At 33.9% G+C, this 17,262-nt stretch overlaps 1 long non-coding RNA gene across 1 annotated transcript in view; it reads right to left on the reverse strand.

Annotated features, from left to right (window-relative positions):
* Window positions 1-588: 588 nt before the first annotated feature.
* The window catches only part of LOC140599291 (uncharacterized), a 35,725-nt gene continuing 19,051 nt past the window's right edge, over window positions 589-17,262 (reverse strand). Inside the window, exon 2 of the long non-coding RNA XR_012001992.1 lies at window positions 589-2,186. This is a non-coding gene — a long non-coding RNA (uncharacterized lncRNA). The remainder of the gene's footprint in view (window positions 2,187-17,262) is intronic.

The raw sequence follows: 17,262 nt of genomic DNA on the forward strand, positions 1-17,262 counted from the left end.
ATATTTAATTAATTAAGCCAAGTTTTATTTTGTTGTCTAAGGACCAGGGCCTACCAAGAAGTGATAAGGTAAATTAGACTCTCTATTTAGCAGGAGGTCATAGTATAGAGGGAGATAAATTATTTTGGAATGATGAAGTATTGTGATAAGCCTTAGAATGACATCCCTGAGGTGAAAAAAAGCAAAGAACAAGAAACAACGGACTATGGACCTATAAGACTTCACAGATGTCAATGATGTATGAATGGACTTCAAAGATATTTTAGGCCAAAAGTGCAATAAAAGAAACCATTATACAGGTATGAAGGACTACAGTCTGTTCAGGAAAAAATGTAAAATGGTTTTTATGAAGAAATTTATTAAGAATGTGGCCAAGTGATGGTTCTGGATTGATCATCTGGAAACAGTCTACAAAAGACTTCTTAAATTTTAGTCTCCACTTAGCATGAGCTCAATAAACTTTTTTTTAAAAGGGCTGAATAGTAAATATTTTAGGCTTTGTGGGACATATGATTTCATTCACAGCTACTCAATTTTACCACTGTAGTGTGAAACAGCCACATGCAATATGCAAATAGACAGATGCGCTTCTGTTGGAATAAAACTTTATTTACAAAAGCAACAAATGGGTTGTAGTTTCCCAAGCCCTATTTTAACACCTATTGGCATGGTGTAAAAAAAAGAAAAAATAGTATCATCAAATTTTATTAAGAAAGTATTATGGGGAAAAGAATTTGCAAATATTCACTCGATCTTTCACTTTACCCTTGTTTTGTGCTGATCTCAGCCTATCGATAACTGTGTGGCTGGACCAGCCCTGGTGATTCTTATGATTGGAATATGTCTGCAGCAATAGATATGAGTACACTCGGAAACAAGATTTTATTATTTACAGGTTCTAGAGGATACACAGTGGGTCACATAGTGAGTTCCTGGGTAGAGAAAGAGAAAGGAGAATAAACCTGGGGTTCTGCTTTTATTAAGGTATAAGGCAGTAAGGAGGAGGCTACGTTTTCTCAGGCTCACTATTGGTAAATTGAAAACCTAAAAGTGGGATTTAAGCACTGAAAGAGAAAAACAAGGGGACCAAATAAATGGTCAGTGATTGAAATCAACTAAGTTCTATAAAACAAAAAAGGTTAGCAAGGGGAGGGAGGAAGGGGGCAGGGAGGCTGGCTTTTTATCTACTCATGTGACTGGCAAGGTGTTATTTGATATAGCTGTCTTTGATGTGGATACTTCTTTGAAGTGAATGGTTAGGAAATCAAAGCTTGTGTCAGGCGCCTGCATTACAAAAAAGAAAAACCAACTGTCAGAGTTTAACACTATAACCTATTAAATAACATTCTTTTGCAGGCACCTATCTCTCCAGAAGATATGAAATTTAGTATCCCGGGAGAGGAAATCATTACCTTCTGTAACAAAAAAAGTAAGCAAGCTAAATTTCATTATCATTTTTTAATCAAATAATAATTTGAACTGGCAAACTTGATAATAAACTTTTAGATAAGGGAATTCCTGGACAGGTAGGAAATAAAACTTAGAAAAGTTAGCCCCTTTCTTCCTGGAGGATTGTATTAGAAGTAATGAGAAGCAGATCTGGATGCTTAGAAATGTCCATTAGTCCTTCAGAATAAAACTGTAAATTATCTTACACTCAATGATTCCGTTAGGGAATGTTGTGTCAAAAATAGAAGTTACTTTCTTCCACGGTGTGGGACTCTAGGGGGAGATCACCTTCTTGGCTACTGCCCACGCCGGCTCTGAAGATGGCCTCATCCCAGTACAGTGGTACATACATCATGATTCATTGGAATCCAGTTTTGACTTTCCTTGCCTGAGCTCCCAGGTGGACTGTATAGCCTGCAGAAGAACTTCTTGGTGCTCCATTGAGAAAACAGAGAAGATAGTTGACATCAAGGCCAGTAGCCTACCTGGTGCCTATTATTTCAAAGAGAAACTTGACCCCAAAGTCAAGACTGGTTGGCATGCAGATGATCCTGGGATTCAGAAGAAGAACATACCTGAGAAATCTACGTGTGTCACTAAGGTAGAGCTGAGCCTACCAGGAAGCGCCACCAATAACTATATAAGCTCTATGGAAAGAGAGACAGGGGTTCGTAGACTCACAGGAGCAGAGGTCGCTAGGTCAGCTACACCATATCTGCCTCCATATTGTGACACACCTATTTGGGACAGGAAAAGAGGAAAGACAGAAGGGTTTGCAGGACTAAAATTTAAAAAGCCAATCACTTTTTCCCTAAAAATAGTAAACATGTAAAACAGACTACTTAAATTATTATGAAACTAAATTTTCAAAACTGATTTAAAAACAAGGTTTTTTTTTTTTTCTTGTTACATATTCGGTAGGACTTACAAGATTGAGTCAGTTACAGATCAAGTACAAAAGCTCAATTTTCTTTGCACATGTATTTTCAGTATAGTGTAGTTGATTATGCAATTCTGACTTTTAGAAAACTAAACCTGAATGAAACAAAAATGAAAAGCAGAAGGGAAAAAACAAAATGGAAAATCTCTAACGCAGGAAGATCAATTAGGACATTTGGTACACTGTGATGAGAATCTGAACATAAAAAAAAAATCCAGTAAAAGTAATGAAAATAGATGGATTGAAAGTGGATTCTAATATTTTAGTTCTTTTTTTAATTATGTCTCTGTAACTTCATATAAAATTGTAAAAATAAGTTGTGATTAATGAAATATTTTTATGTAACTTCATATTAATTCTTTAAAAGACAAATGAATCGTTTAATTTTCTTCCAAGATTATGTTTCTTATTTTGCTTTATTCTTGACTACTTGTTCTGAAATCTAAATTGAAGTCAATGTCTAGACAATGTCTAGATGACAAACCTAAGCTATATCCCAAAATCTATTTAGCTGATAAAATAATAGTACATATTATTGGATCAATTGTAGGACAAGTAGTAGAGATTTAGGGAAAGAAAGCAGCAGAGGTTGACTCTAGTTATTTCTTGTAAAATTAAGTAAATGATGATAATCATTAACCAAGACAGCACAGGAGGAGTAAGACTTAGAAGAACAAGCTACTTCATTTAGGTTGAGTCATGTCAATTTCAAGTCATCCATGAGATACACTGAAGATAATGGATCTCAGAACAGAGGAAGAACATAGATGTGGTAATCATCCCTGACTGAAAATCACAAGACCAGATGATTCTAAAGATGACTCCACCCAGGAAGGCATCTGGAACAAGAAATTGGCCAAAGTGCAACAGACAGAACCACAATTTATTGTATGGTAGGAGAGAGATCTGTTGAGAACCCTAAGTAGTTGCATTCATAATAATAAAAAAAAAAACCAGAAGAGTAAGCTCCTATGATGCTAGGGAGAGGAGAATTTCATAAAAACAGTGGATATATCAGTAGCAATGTCAAGAACTAACAGGAGGTCACATTAAATGAAAACTTACGCCTTTGCGTGGAAGACTTCCAGAGAATTCTGGACTGTCAGTCAAAAGATGTGAATTGATTTGGGGAAATGGAAACTTTTTGTTCTTGTGTTTGTTATTTTCAAAGAGTCTGGAAGTGAAGAGAAACCAAAAGAGAAAATAATAGATAAGGAGGGAGTCCGAGGCAAAAGGAATGTAAAGAAAGTTTCAGAAACAGATAAATTTGATCTCAGGGCACCAATGGAAGTTAAAACTTCGAGCAGTATATTTGTTCTGTTTATTTGCTCTGGGCCAAGGTGAGCAAGGAAAATGTACAGAGTAAAAATTTGGAATAATTGCTGTAGGAAACACGCAAAAGGCTATGGATGAGTACACATGTTGGCAGGACGGCACTGTATTGGAGGTGATATTTTGAAACCATCAAATTATAATTATTCCATTCTGAGTTATTAGTTAATTATCCCCTCAGCAGGCTAAAAAAAGGGATATTCCATTTTAAGAAACCAAAGTGAGAAAAAATTCTATGAAATTTTTCTTGAGTTAATCTCATTTCCTTGTGAAAAGAATGGTTCACTGAGATGTTTATCAGCAAACACTCAGAAAAGAAATCTTTTTTTTCAAAAGGATCTAGAGGAAAGAATAAGAATTATATTAAGGACCTGATAAGCTTCAGTAAAATTAGTATAAACCCAGCTGTATTATTTAGCAAAATTTAAATTAGTTCAAAGCTTCTTAGAATTAAAAACCATTTTTAATCAAGTGTGTCTTATAAAACTGGAAGGGGTGTATTTACCACCTGCAGAGGTAGTTCTGTTAAAATAGCACTCTTGATAAAGAAAAGGAGACTTTCATTAAGGAATACTTGAAATCAAAATCGAATGATATCCAACAATAGCTACAATATTATTCTTTATTTTTATTTGTATTATGGAATTTTGGCATGGTATAGTTTTTAAATTTGGATTTGACCTGAGAGAGTTTGGGTTCAAATTATGGTTTGACTCCAACGGTCCTTTTTTTTTTTTTTTATGTTCAGCTACAATACTTCAGTGGTTAAAATCAATTGTTTATGTGGCTGTGTTTGCATTAGACCATATTGAGACAGTGGATTTCATTTGGCTTTGTTCTTTATCTCTATTGGAATAAATTACAGCATGAAAGAATAGGTAAGTAAAGTGTTTGAAGCCTAACTGGTGCTAAATAAATGACACATTATAGTTATTGTTTCTGTACACATTTTTCTATCAACTCTTAAGTCATCTTTATACACTACAGTCTTTATCTTTATTTTAAAGATCTTTATTTACTTAGTCAGGAGAGACACACAGAGAGAGGCAGAGACACAGGTTGAGGGAGAAACAGGCTCCCCAGCGAGGAGCCTGATGTCGATTCAATCCCATGATTCCAGAATCATGACCTCAGCCAAAGGCAGATGCTCAACCACTGAGCCACCCAGGTGCCCCTATAGTCTTTATCTTTCACGTTTTAAATATAGGGAGAGTTTTCTTCCTACAATAGAGAGGTAATTAATTACCTCCTTTACAACCCTAAACTGACTAATGAAATAATCCACATATAGTATTTTTAGGATCCATTCAACTGATCAGCTAACATGAAAAGGTATAAATTTCCTCTTGTGAAAACCATGACTTCCATTTTGCAACTAGGAAGTTAAGAGAATCACATGATTTAACACAGAGAGTGGTGTTAAAGCAAAAAGTAAGGACATTACAGAAATCTCCTATCTTTCTAAAATCCTTCAAGCCCTTCCAAACTACACATAAGCTTTTCTTCCTTCAGAACAAATGAATTGCAATTAAGTGAAAAAGCAACCAACGAAACGTTTACTTTGTATAGAGACTTGGTATACCTAATGAGGAATTTATTATATTCTTATAATATGCGAGGCTCTTTTTCCTAAAATAAGCTTATTTTTTCTTTTTGACAGGAAAGCATATTCACTATTTTTAACTTGATTTTCTTAGAAGCAAGCACAGTAAGATGTCTACATACGAGTCTCTGTACTCACACTGAAACACAAAATACACAACACATTGCACATGCCACTTTAGAGTCGTACTTATTAAATTTCATTTCTGGAACAAGATCTAGTTGAAAGCTCCGTTCAAGGAATATTGCAATTACAGTTTATGTTCAAACCACAACAGAGGAATTCTAATTCTCTGTATAAGTGGTTATATGGCTGGTAGTGCAGATGTTATCCTCTAGTGAGTACTTCTCCCAGAAGCTTCTCTCAGGGACTGTCTTACCTCTCCCAAAGGAAACGACAGCAAAAACAACAGCACAAACTAACTATGGACTGACTGGAAAACCAAGTAATCTCATTTGCTTGTGAATGCAAGATTTTTGTTGCTGAAATGTTAGGAAGCTATGTCACTACCACTATTGTACAGAGGATGTAGTAGTCCAAAGCAAAACTTCTCTGCTGGTTCTGCATTGTTTTTTGTTTGTTTTGGTTTTGTTTTTGTATTTTTGTGGAATGGCTAGTATAAACACCATGTAAGCCTTGCAGTATGTGAGGAGACAAGGTATTAATCAATGGGGGGGGGGGGGTACTCATCCCAAATTAGACCCCCTGTGGATTCTGAAAGTATTTTCAGCAGAGCAAATTCGAATGCCTCTGGCAGTCAAAGGGTTTTGGTATGTTCAACTCAACTGCAATTTTCATTGAGTGAGGAGAGGGTGGCTCCGGAATGCTTAATGTGGCAACATGTCGCTGCTAAAAAGGTGTAGATTCTGTTGTTTATTCCTACATTTATTTTACCTGACAGAACCCTACTTCTATCCCAGGGTGTTAAAGTCATGAAACGCAAGGAGCGTCTGTTTTTTGGCAGTTAGACAGACTGCATATTTACGAATAGAGCCAAAAACAAAAGACAACCAAAAAATTGGCACAGTTCTCAAATGGTGTTGTGGTAAGTCAGCTCTGAACGTGGTCTAACGTGTAGGTGACCATAATAATGATCAGATTCATTTTTGCCCTCTGTCATCTGACCATTTGGAGATTTCTTTCTATTTTATTTTATTTTATTATTTTATTTTTTTGGGGGGGATTTCTTGAAGCAATTTATGCCATTGCAATAGTATCAACTATTTCCATTACTACAATTAATCCCTCAACTAGGTTTTATCTTTTTTTTTTTTTTTCCAGAAATCAGGGATTAGCAGCTGACAACTGAAATAGAATGAGAACTGCTTGATCTCGGGTACCTGCACTGAATTTGCAGAGTTTAAGGTAATTGAGATATTTGACCTATAAACTCAAGATTATGATTAATTCGTTAATTAATTAATTAATTAACTAATGGCATTCTCTACCAAATTTTCATGGGTGTGACTTTCATTACACCATTTTAACCTAATTTAGGGTGTGGGGATGGGTTGAAGGAAAGGAATGAGAGAAAAAGAGAAAGTAAAAACAGCATGTTAGTCATTTATAGAGAAAGCAATCACAATGGAAGGAAAATGCACCAGAGTTCAGTCATCTACCGATTTAGCTCTTCCCATGTATAAATACCATACAAGCCTTGCAGTATTTTAGGAGACAAAAACCTTTCGATTTCAGTATGTTGAAAAATATCAGAATATTATAGTCATATAGAGAATATTTGACGAATAGGGGCACCTGGGTGGCTCAGTTTTAAGCATCAGCCTTTGGTTGCGGTTATGATCTCGGGGTCCTGGGATCAATCTCTGCTTGGTGCTCCCTGCTCAGCGAGGAGCCTGCTTCTCTCTCTACCTCCCCCTCTCCCCTGGCCCATGCACTCTCTCACTCTCTCTCAAATAAATAAATAAAAACTTTTTTAAAAAGAATATTTGGCAAAGAAAATAAATATTTACTATGTGATGCGGTGTCTGAATATAGGAAAAAAGCACAAATAAAATTCAGGGGGTATAAATATGAACATTTAGAAGGTATACAACTTGGAGTGCCTGAGTGGCTCCGTCAGCTTAGCATCTGAATCTTGATTTCAGCTCAGGTTATGATCTCAAGGTCCTGAGATCAAGCACTGCATTCGGTTCCATGCTGAGCGTAAGGCCTGTTTAAGATTCTCTCTCCCTCTTTCTTTACCCCTCCCTCTTATGCTCTCTCTCTCTCTCTCTCTCTACAAGAAATAAGGGAAAGCATACAACTTTTAATTAATACCTACTTTAATTGAAATAATAGTAGAAAATTGAAAATTGTATTTTTACAGGATATGAGGTGATTTTATTGCTTATATTATCTATAAATACTGCATTAAACTCTGTAGCTATAGCTATGTTATTAATGTTTTACAGGTCAATTTTCAATTATAAGATATATATATATCTGATACATATATATATATGATACATATATAGAATTTGCATATCTTATACATATATATATATATGATACATATGTAGAATTTGCATCATTGCATTTATATGAGTTACTGCAGAGCCAGGTGGTATGATTGGTCCCAAAGAAAATAATTTACTTGGCCCGAGAAATAAACTGCTCATGTTACAGAAAATATCAAATTATTCTCTTTTAATTTTTATGTAATTTATTTTACCTCCTTTAGACCACACAGAATTTCCATTGGCTCTTCTGTCCTATTTCCACTGAATTCTAAATCCAATGTTTGTTATTTCCATAGGTGTTAGCATTTGTAGCCCTTAATAAAACTTTTAATATTGCAGTTATTGTTAGATGGCATTCGATGTTGTTGCTGCTGTTGTTGTTTTTAAGATACTCCTAAATTAAACTCTAACTCCTCTTAAGAGTCACTTTAAAAGACTTGTCTCTGCCCATTTGGCAGAAAAGCTTTGAACACAGAGGGTTTTTTTTTTTTTTAAGATTTTATTTATTTATTCATGAGAGAAACAGGGAAAGAGGCAGAGACATAGGCAGATGGAAAGACAGGCTTCCCATGGGGAGCCCCATTGGGGACTCAATCCCAGGACCCTGAGATCACTACCTGAAACAGAGGCAGATGCTCAATCACTGAGCCACCCAGGTGCCTTGAACACAGATATTTTTATATGAATTTTTTCTGAAAATTACCAAACCCTGATACAATTTTGGACCTTTCTTACAGATCCTTTTATGACACAAATACAAAATATTATATATATTTTTTGCTAAACATATCAATATATTTTATAAATGTTTTCACGTCCTGAGATATTTTATTTTTTAACTCCATATTTGTCTTTCTTTTGTATTTTAATAGTCCATAATTTGGTTCTAAACATTTAGATATTCTCTCAATTTTAACTTCATGATCATTGAAGCTTAATTGGTAGGTGTGTGGTTATGTTACAAGACCACCTGGATTCAAAGTGTGGCTTTGAGTTCCTGGATAATGTATGGAATTGTTGAATCACTATCTTGCACACATGAAACTAATATAACACTATAAAAATAAGTAAAATAAAATAAAATAAAATAATAAAATAAAATAAAATAAAATAAAAAACAAAACTACTCATTACTAACCATATAGTCTTATGTTAATTAGTTAGTCTTTCTTTCTGCTTTAGTTTCCTCATTTGTGAACTGGAGATGGTAAGAGTCTCACATTCATAGATTGTTGTGAGATTGTATGAATTAAGAATATATCAAGTATATGTAATAATACCGAACCTATTATAACCACTAAATAAACCTTATCTATTTATCTGATCAAGGAGTTGGTTTTTAACCCTGGGAATATATTATCCAGTTTATTTATTAGTTTTTTTCCTATTTCAAAAGTCAAGTAAATTTTCCTTGTTCTCTTTGCTCTGTCCTTTGTTACAGGTAAGTCTATTTTTCAATATATGTTTTGGCCTACATAATCTCTCCATAGAAATTTGTTAAAAAGTAGGAATATGTTATTTCCAAACTCTCTTCCCGAATAATATAATATCAATGTGGTCTTTTCATGTCTTTTTGTTACTCTATATATGTCTGGTAAATTTTGGTTTTTTGGTTTCATTTTTAAAAAAGATTTATTTATTTATTTATTTATTTATTTATTTATTTATTTATTATTAGGGCGGGGAGAGAGAGAGAGAGAGAGATGCAAGGGGAAGGAACAGAGAGAGAGAATCTCAAACAGACTCCTACTCAGCTCAGAGCCCAGTGAGGGGCTCAGTCCTAGAACCCTGAGATCATGACGAGCTGAAATCAAAAGTCAGACACTTAACTCTCCTGGATACCGGATGCCCCTCTTTGTTTCATTTTTATGAAAAAGACCATGTTGTTTAATGTAAGCAGTTGATACAGGCTTCTTTTTTCAGTTCGATAGGTCTCTTTCCACAGATTGATTCCTAGTAAAGAAGGCTGATGAGGGGCTCCACACAAGGGAATACCTGTGGGGCAGGATGCTTGTCTGCAAAATGCCTAATCACAGCATCACTCACAACGTAAGGACAACTTCACCCTTTGACTGCAGTACTTCAGCAAATTTAATAAACAGGCAAAAACGGTCTTGTGTGTTTTTAAATTTTTTTCCCTCAGAAGTTATTTCCTTTTCTCAGGCCCTGACACAAACATTTGGAACTTCCTGTGGCATAACTATCACTTAATTTAAAGAGTGGATCTCAGTTTTAAATCAGGCCACAGCAGTTGCTGCCTATGCCTTCTATGTAGGACAAGGCGATGGAGGGAGGAAAGCTCAGCCTGGCTCAGATGTTTTAATTAAAGTTCTGTAATAAATTACCTAGACAATTTCTTCTTCTCATCTCCTGCTCTTTGGATTTATTGACCTTGCACTTAAAGCTTCTTGTCTGAGGTTGCTTGGGAAGGAAACTTTATCTCTGGTATTTGGAGGTACTGTTTGCTTTTCTGTTTCATTTTTCTAAATCCAAATCCAATTTATTTTTTTTATATATTCAGGGAACTAACTGATCAACTACCATATGCTTTTTTTTTTTTGAGCATGTTATGGTTGCACTGTATTTTCTTTTAATATAAAACTCATTATCTAAGGATAATCAGTTCTAGAAAAAAAAGTCACTCAAAGTAAATCCACTTAAAGCAAGAACCAAAATTTTCTATGAAGAAAGGACAAAATAAGGTTTTAGAGATTAACATAAAAGTAAAAAAATAAATCTTGTCAGGATCTTTTGTAAGATTTTCTTCATTAGTCATTAATTTTTTTAAAACTGACATGCTTTGTATTACTTTGCATTTGATTCCAGCAGCTGCACTTCTCTCTTCCATTGCTTTTATGAAATCCTGAAATCCTGCATCTTTCTCCAGAATTTCAATTTTTATTATTAAAAATATACATATTGGTTTACATTGTATTGTGGGATGTTTGAAATATGGAATTGTGGAGAGAAAATAGCTGATGAAATTTTGATGCAATAAACCCAAGAACAGCTGATATTAAATGGAAAGAAATATTTGGAGTCATATCCTAAGCTGTATTTTGTTAAGACAATTTTGCCTCCATATGCAACCTCATGGGGGCTCCACCAGTGAAGACTCTAAGAACACCTGTGTATATATTTCATCAATTCAACAGAATGAAAGAGCTTTTAAACCTTTTTTGTATGCTTATTTTTAATTTTGAAAATTTTGGTGACATTTTCTTCTTTTCTATATCACAAAATCTGTTTTCTGTGTTCCATAAAAATCGAGTTACTAGTTAAGTAGTTAATTATTTAAATCTTGTTGGATAGTTTTTCTTACCATCCTTTTTATAATACTATTTCAAATTAAACAAATGATGTTTTCAGTATAACAATTCAGAGATAAACTCTTAACAGTGATTCCTAATTTTAACATGTTATTTAATCATCAGTGTTCACTATTTACAATTTCTATAAAGGTCTTATATATACACATATTCTTTGATGCACACTGAATTTAAAACACCCTCACTTGCAGGATGACACACCCTAAGATGTTTTATTGAAAGATTTCCCAAACATTTGCTCATAATAAGTTATTTTAAAAAATATATATTTATTGATGTGCCTGGGTTGCTCAGTCCACTAAGTAGGCTCTTGATTTCAGGTCAGGTCATGATCTCAGGGTCCTCGAATCAAGCCCCCATGTCAGGCTCCCTGCTCAACGGGGGTCTGCTTCTCCCTCCCCCTTTACCTCTCCTCCCTGCTCCTGCTCTCTCTCTCTTTTTCTCTGTCTCTTAAATAAATAAAACTTTTAAAAATTTATTTTTTTCTCCATGAGGGGCTCTAATCCCAGTATCTGGGATCAAGGACCAGAGCCAAAGGCAGACACTTAAGCAAATCATCCAGGTGCCCCTGATGTTTGCTTTCTTCGTAAAAGTCTCCCATCCATACAACTTTCTAATTCTCTCCTACTTACAGTTAAAAGGTCCAATACTTTATTACTCTGTTACTTTCTATCTCTTTTTGTCAAAATCTCTTTTTTGTCAAAATCTTTTTAGCTTTTACTTGATTAAAGTACATCTCGTCTCTACCAACAGATATTCTCTGCTTGCGTATCTGCAAGAGTGCAGGAAGGATCCTGGTTTAGCTATTCTATTTTCATTGCTTACTCTTACACAGATTAATTTATTCTATATTTTATCCAGAGCCTTTCTTTAATATAAGCCCATGATCAAGTGGTAACAAAGACTGTTCTTTCATGGTGTGAAACATAGTAAAATTTCTCTGCTACTTACAAGATTTGTAAAAATCAGTAACTCACTTGTTAGTCATGAAAGAAACCTGCCCGTGTTAATAAAATATGTTAACAGTTTCAGTAATTATTACCAAAGACTGACTAAAGCTAAAATAATTTTTACAAGTTTGAATCTTCATTAATCTATTTAATGTTACTTCAAGTAAGTCTAACCTATGATATGCATATGTGAATATGGAGTATAAATGTTAATTCGCCTCATTTTCTGCAAAATTCCAATTTGATTATGTTCATCCTTTCAGCAGAGAAGAAACAACTGAAGTAATAGTCTTATTCATTAACTAGGATGAGAGAATGATTGATTGATTGCTTAATATTTAAACTATTCTTGCATGTGCATTGAATTAACTCCTCTGTTGATAGGGTAGCTGTCATGCATAATGCTTAGACAGCTCAAATAACGAATTATTTCATTAAAAGAACTGCAGTATCATCATTGTTATTTGTTATTCATACAAATTATGCTAATGATTACCATGTCATATTTTAAGAAGCTTAAATGAAGTCCCTTAAAATTAAGCAATGATTTTAGGACAATAAAGTAATATACCAGGACATCCCACTTGCAAAATAGGGGTTATGTGAGTCATGATTTTAGAAAATGGCTTTTAATGATCACTGTATATCTCATTTGTTTATATATCCTGGAGATTATATACACACAAATGTATAAATAAATAAAATATTTATGTAAATAAAAAATTACTTATGGATCCTGGATGTATTTATATTTATTTGATGCCCTTTGTTTATGATGATTTGTAAATGATAAGCTTTGCATACTTTTTCTTTCTTAATTTATAGGCTCACATATCATGCACAACAATTATGAAATATTTCCTCATCAGTCTGTTGTTCACTCAGCTGTACTAAGTGATATTCAAACTTGGTATCTGGACAAGCTGAAGCCAGTTGAGAGGCAGTAATTACATGGCTCTTCTCTTGTATTTATTGTGTGCTAAGATAAAGGAAGTTCCATATTCCTAAAATTTCAGATATTCAACAGAGTATTCTGATGGAGGGAACAAAACACAGTTACAGGCACTATTAGAAAAGGATAAAATAATTTCTTTCAGTGTTTATCAAGAGGACACTATTTGTACAACATTGCACTAGACACTGCAGGCTACACAGAGATGGGTAAGCCATTTTTTCTCCTCCAGTACTTTATAAATTTAAAAAGGAGAAGAATGATACAGCAATTAAACAGAAATGACAATACAGAACAAAATAAAGTGTGTGACATAAGAAATTATAAATAAATTGCTGTAATGGTCTAAAAAAGGAACAATCACATCAGTTGCAAGGACTCAAAAGAGATTTACATAGATGTGGGCTTTTTAAGGGGGTCTAAAAGGATGGTAAGGAATGACTTTATGGGATATAAATTTTAAAAATTGATATGATTTTAACAGGTAGAGAGGCGAGGTGCTAAAGGCATTCTAATTAAAAGGAAAATATTTAGGAAAACATAAGGCATGTTTAAGGAATAGCAGAAATGCATGTAAGCACAATATGTATTATCTGATCACTGCTTTATTTCACCACCTGATTCTTTATGGAGAAGCAGAATTCCATCTGAGAAGCAAAACCTGTGGAAGATGGGCCAGATATATAATCCTTTCTCAATTCTATGACTACAGTTCTCTAGGGCTTGTGTGTGTGTGTGTGTGTGTGTGTGCACGCACACACGTGTATATAAGGAAAAACCTCTTTTATGATGCCAATCCTAAATTCAAGGTCCACATCTCTGAATAAATACTCAGTATTTTGGTAAGGCTTTCATGCTCAATAGCAATGTGACAACAGCTATTTATCCACACTTCTCACGATTCTCCAAAAATTAACAATAAAGTATATAAATGGAGGAGTAGCAACTCCTTGCCCACTACAGTTGACCCTTGATCAACATGAGTTGGAACTGCCTGGGTCCACTTATATGCAGATCTTTGGTATAAATACATTTCAGTAAATATTGTAAATACATTCTCACTTCCTTATGATTTTCTTTTTTTTTCTTATGATTTTCTTAATAATATTTTCTTCTCTGGTTTTATTGTAAGAAAAAAACATATACATATAACATACAAACATATGTTAATTGATTGTTTATGGTTTCAGTGAGGCTTCCAACCAACCGGCTATTAGTATTTAGATTTTGGGGGAGTCAAAAGTTATATGTGAATTTTTTACCATGTGGGGGTAAATACACATAAGCCCTTTGTCATAAAAGAGTCAACTGTATTTTCTAGAAACTTCCATGAGTATCTACTGGATACAGTGATTGAGGGACATGATTAAGGTGAGCAGAGCAATCCTTGCCTATAACATTCTATCACCCTACTCAGGAAAGCACCTTCTCTGGTAATAAGGGAGGAGACTTAGAACCCTACTATTTTATTCTTAATCTTGATAAAGTAGTGGCAAAGTTAAGTGCAGGGTTATTCAGAGATTATTGAGATGTTCAAATCCCGAGGCTCTGCTATTTCTGCAGATTCTAAAAATTTGGTCACATCAATTTTTTTTTACCCCTTGCATGCAGTCATATCCAGGAAAGACAATGGCAAGCGTAGTGAATGAAGGGAGAAAGCTTTTCTTGCTATTACTAACCATTGCATTTGTTCACTACTCATTTCCTGAAGACCATTGAATTTACGAAGTAGTCTTGATTTGAGTGACTTGTTCTGAAAGCTGAGAAAAATATATTTGACTCAAAAGTAAATGTTACTTGAATATGAACTGAGCCTTTGTTAAGCTAATGTTTATATTACATGGGGGAAGAGTCCCATTGAAGAACTTATACTCATTTGTAAAATTTTAAAAAAACATAATTCACCAATACCAAGGAGGAAAAAGCCATTCTGTTTTCAAATCCTGGTTTTGCTACTTACTAATTACTAACCAGAAATTTATCATTTTATACCAGCTATTTGATTTCAGCTAATGTGTGAATTTGCTATCAACTGTGTGACATTTGGTTTCCTTCCTTATGCACTGGGTAACAAAAATGTCTGTTTACATATTGTTGACATCCACGTTTTACAGATAAGGAATTCAAGCCAAAGAAAGGCTCAGTAACTTCTCCAAGATGACATAGCTAGTAAGTAGTAGAACCAGGTTTTGACTGAGGTAGTACCTCCCAGAGTCCATGCTCCTACCTCTATGCCAAAAGAGGTCAGCAAAGGAAACTGAGAAGAAACATCATCACAGCAGACAGTAAGTGTGAATATATAAAATTTCTAAACTCACTTTCAGAGCTTAAAATTTTAAATCCCAAACTATTTATGAATAGAGCAATAAACACGAATTAGTCTTTATTACCATAGTATGGCTTTGGAGGTGATTTTGAAGAAAAGATCAATATATGTGGCATGGTGCTATATCAATAAAATACACAATGGAAACTATCAAATCATATACCTGAAGGATCACAAGGCAAAGATTCAGAAGATGTTTTTCTCTGTGTTCCTCAGTGACCACCTACTTAGACTGGAAGGAACTAGAAAAAGTCATGTAGACCAACTACCACCATTCTACATACACTGTACCGTACCTATTCTGGGACAACCATTTGAGTAGTAGTTTTTTCTATTGGATGAGTCAACATCTTCTGAGCAATGTATTTCAATGTCATTGTAAAAAGAGTGAGGACGTTGTTCTTAAATTATAGCTTATCGTGCACATTTTCAGATAATTAATGTTCAGAACGTTATGATTTAATGAATTATTTCTGAAAATAGCATATTTTAATATATAACACAATCCTGCACTTCCTTGAAGTCACAGAACAATGAAAAATCCTATGGCTGACTTTTTTTGAGTAGTTTTGAGAACAGTTGGTTTGAAAAGAAAAAAAAACTGGGACTTGGAGTAAAAGAATATTTTATACAGGACATTTTTGATCCATTAGTATTCTAGTTCTTGTTCCTACTATTCTTAGATGTCATGACCTTTTTATTTCCTATTCACCACATGCATTGTATTTAATATAATATATTATGACTTAATTTGAATTCATTAAACCATACAATTAGCTGCATATATTAATATTTTGCCTGCCTTTTTCCCAAAATGATTCTCGGAGATTTACACATTAAAAGCAAATGAAATGTCCTTGACGAAGGTTCAATAACTGGGCCTTAGTAAATATTATAAAAACAATAACTTCTTCATCAGTATGGGGAACCAGTTTCAAAAGCCTGAAGAATATGAATTAAATGTTCTCTGGGAGAAATGGAAAAGGTTAAAATTCATCATTTTAACTGATAGGCTTTCTATGGGAAAATAAGCAATGCAAAGAATACCAAACATAGTTTTCATTTTATAGTCTTCCCAAATACATTTTCTAGGAGAAAAATAAGTTTATTACTTTAATTGTAAATAAGCTTCTTATGATTATTATTGTTTTTTATTTAATTGTTCTAATAAGATACATTTTTTAGTTTAAAAAACATTGAATGAAAAAATTTAACACTTTCTTTTAAATTCAGTCCAACCACGAATTGTAATTTTAACTCCTTCGTGTTTGATGTGCTAAATCCATTGGTTTAAGTTTGAGCCTGTATTTCATGGGTACAAGGAATAGAATTAACTTCAACTGTAAATTTAAAACATTAAAAAAAATAAAATAAAATAAAACATTAATATCTTCTTAGGAGTATGAATCAGATTTTTTTTAAAAAAGAAACTTCCATAATTCTTACCTTTTAGCTTTTGTTCATGTTGGGAAGTAAAGCAAGGAAAAGTTTAAGGTCATTAGCATTCTTCTGGTTTCATTAGAAAAAAAAGAGAATTAGTAGTACTAAACTATGACACCAAGATGAAGTTTTCTTGGGTTCCAACCTTGGTCTGATTAATGCCATGCCAAAGATTGTTTCTGTCATAGAGCGACTCTAATATCATTCATTCCCTTTACTTAGAACATAAATGAGAAAGATCTTTAACCCCAAGACTAAATATCCAAACTCCAGATTATCTAAAGACAACAAGAGTCAGAACTGATATTTGTTTCATAGACGTTTTTGTTGGATTTACTCCTCTTGTCTTCTAGCTTCTTAATCTAGAGGCCATGGGGCCTTTGAGGAGATCCACAAACTGTTTCTATAGCAAAGGAGGAGAGAAAATTGCCTGAAAGTAGTTACTGAAGGTGATCTGACTTTAAGAGATATTAATATAAAAG

Source organism: Vulpes vulpes, chromosome 6 (genome assembly GCF_048418805.1).
Source record: "Vulpes vulpes isolate BD-2025 chromosome 6, VulVul3, whole genome shotgun sequence".
Lineage (NCBI taxonomy): Eukaryota > Metazoa > Chordata > Mammalia > Carnivora > Canidae > Vulpes > Vulpes vulpes.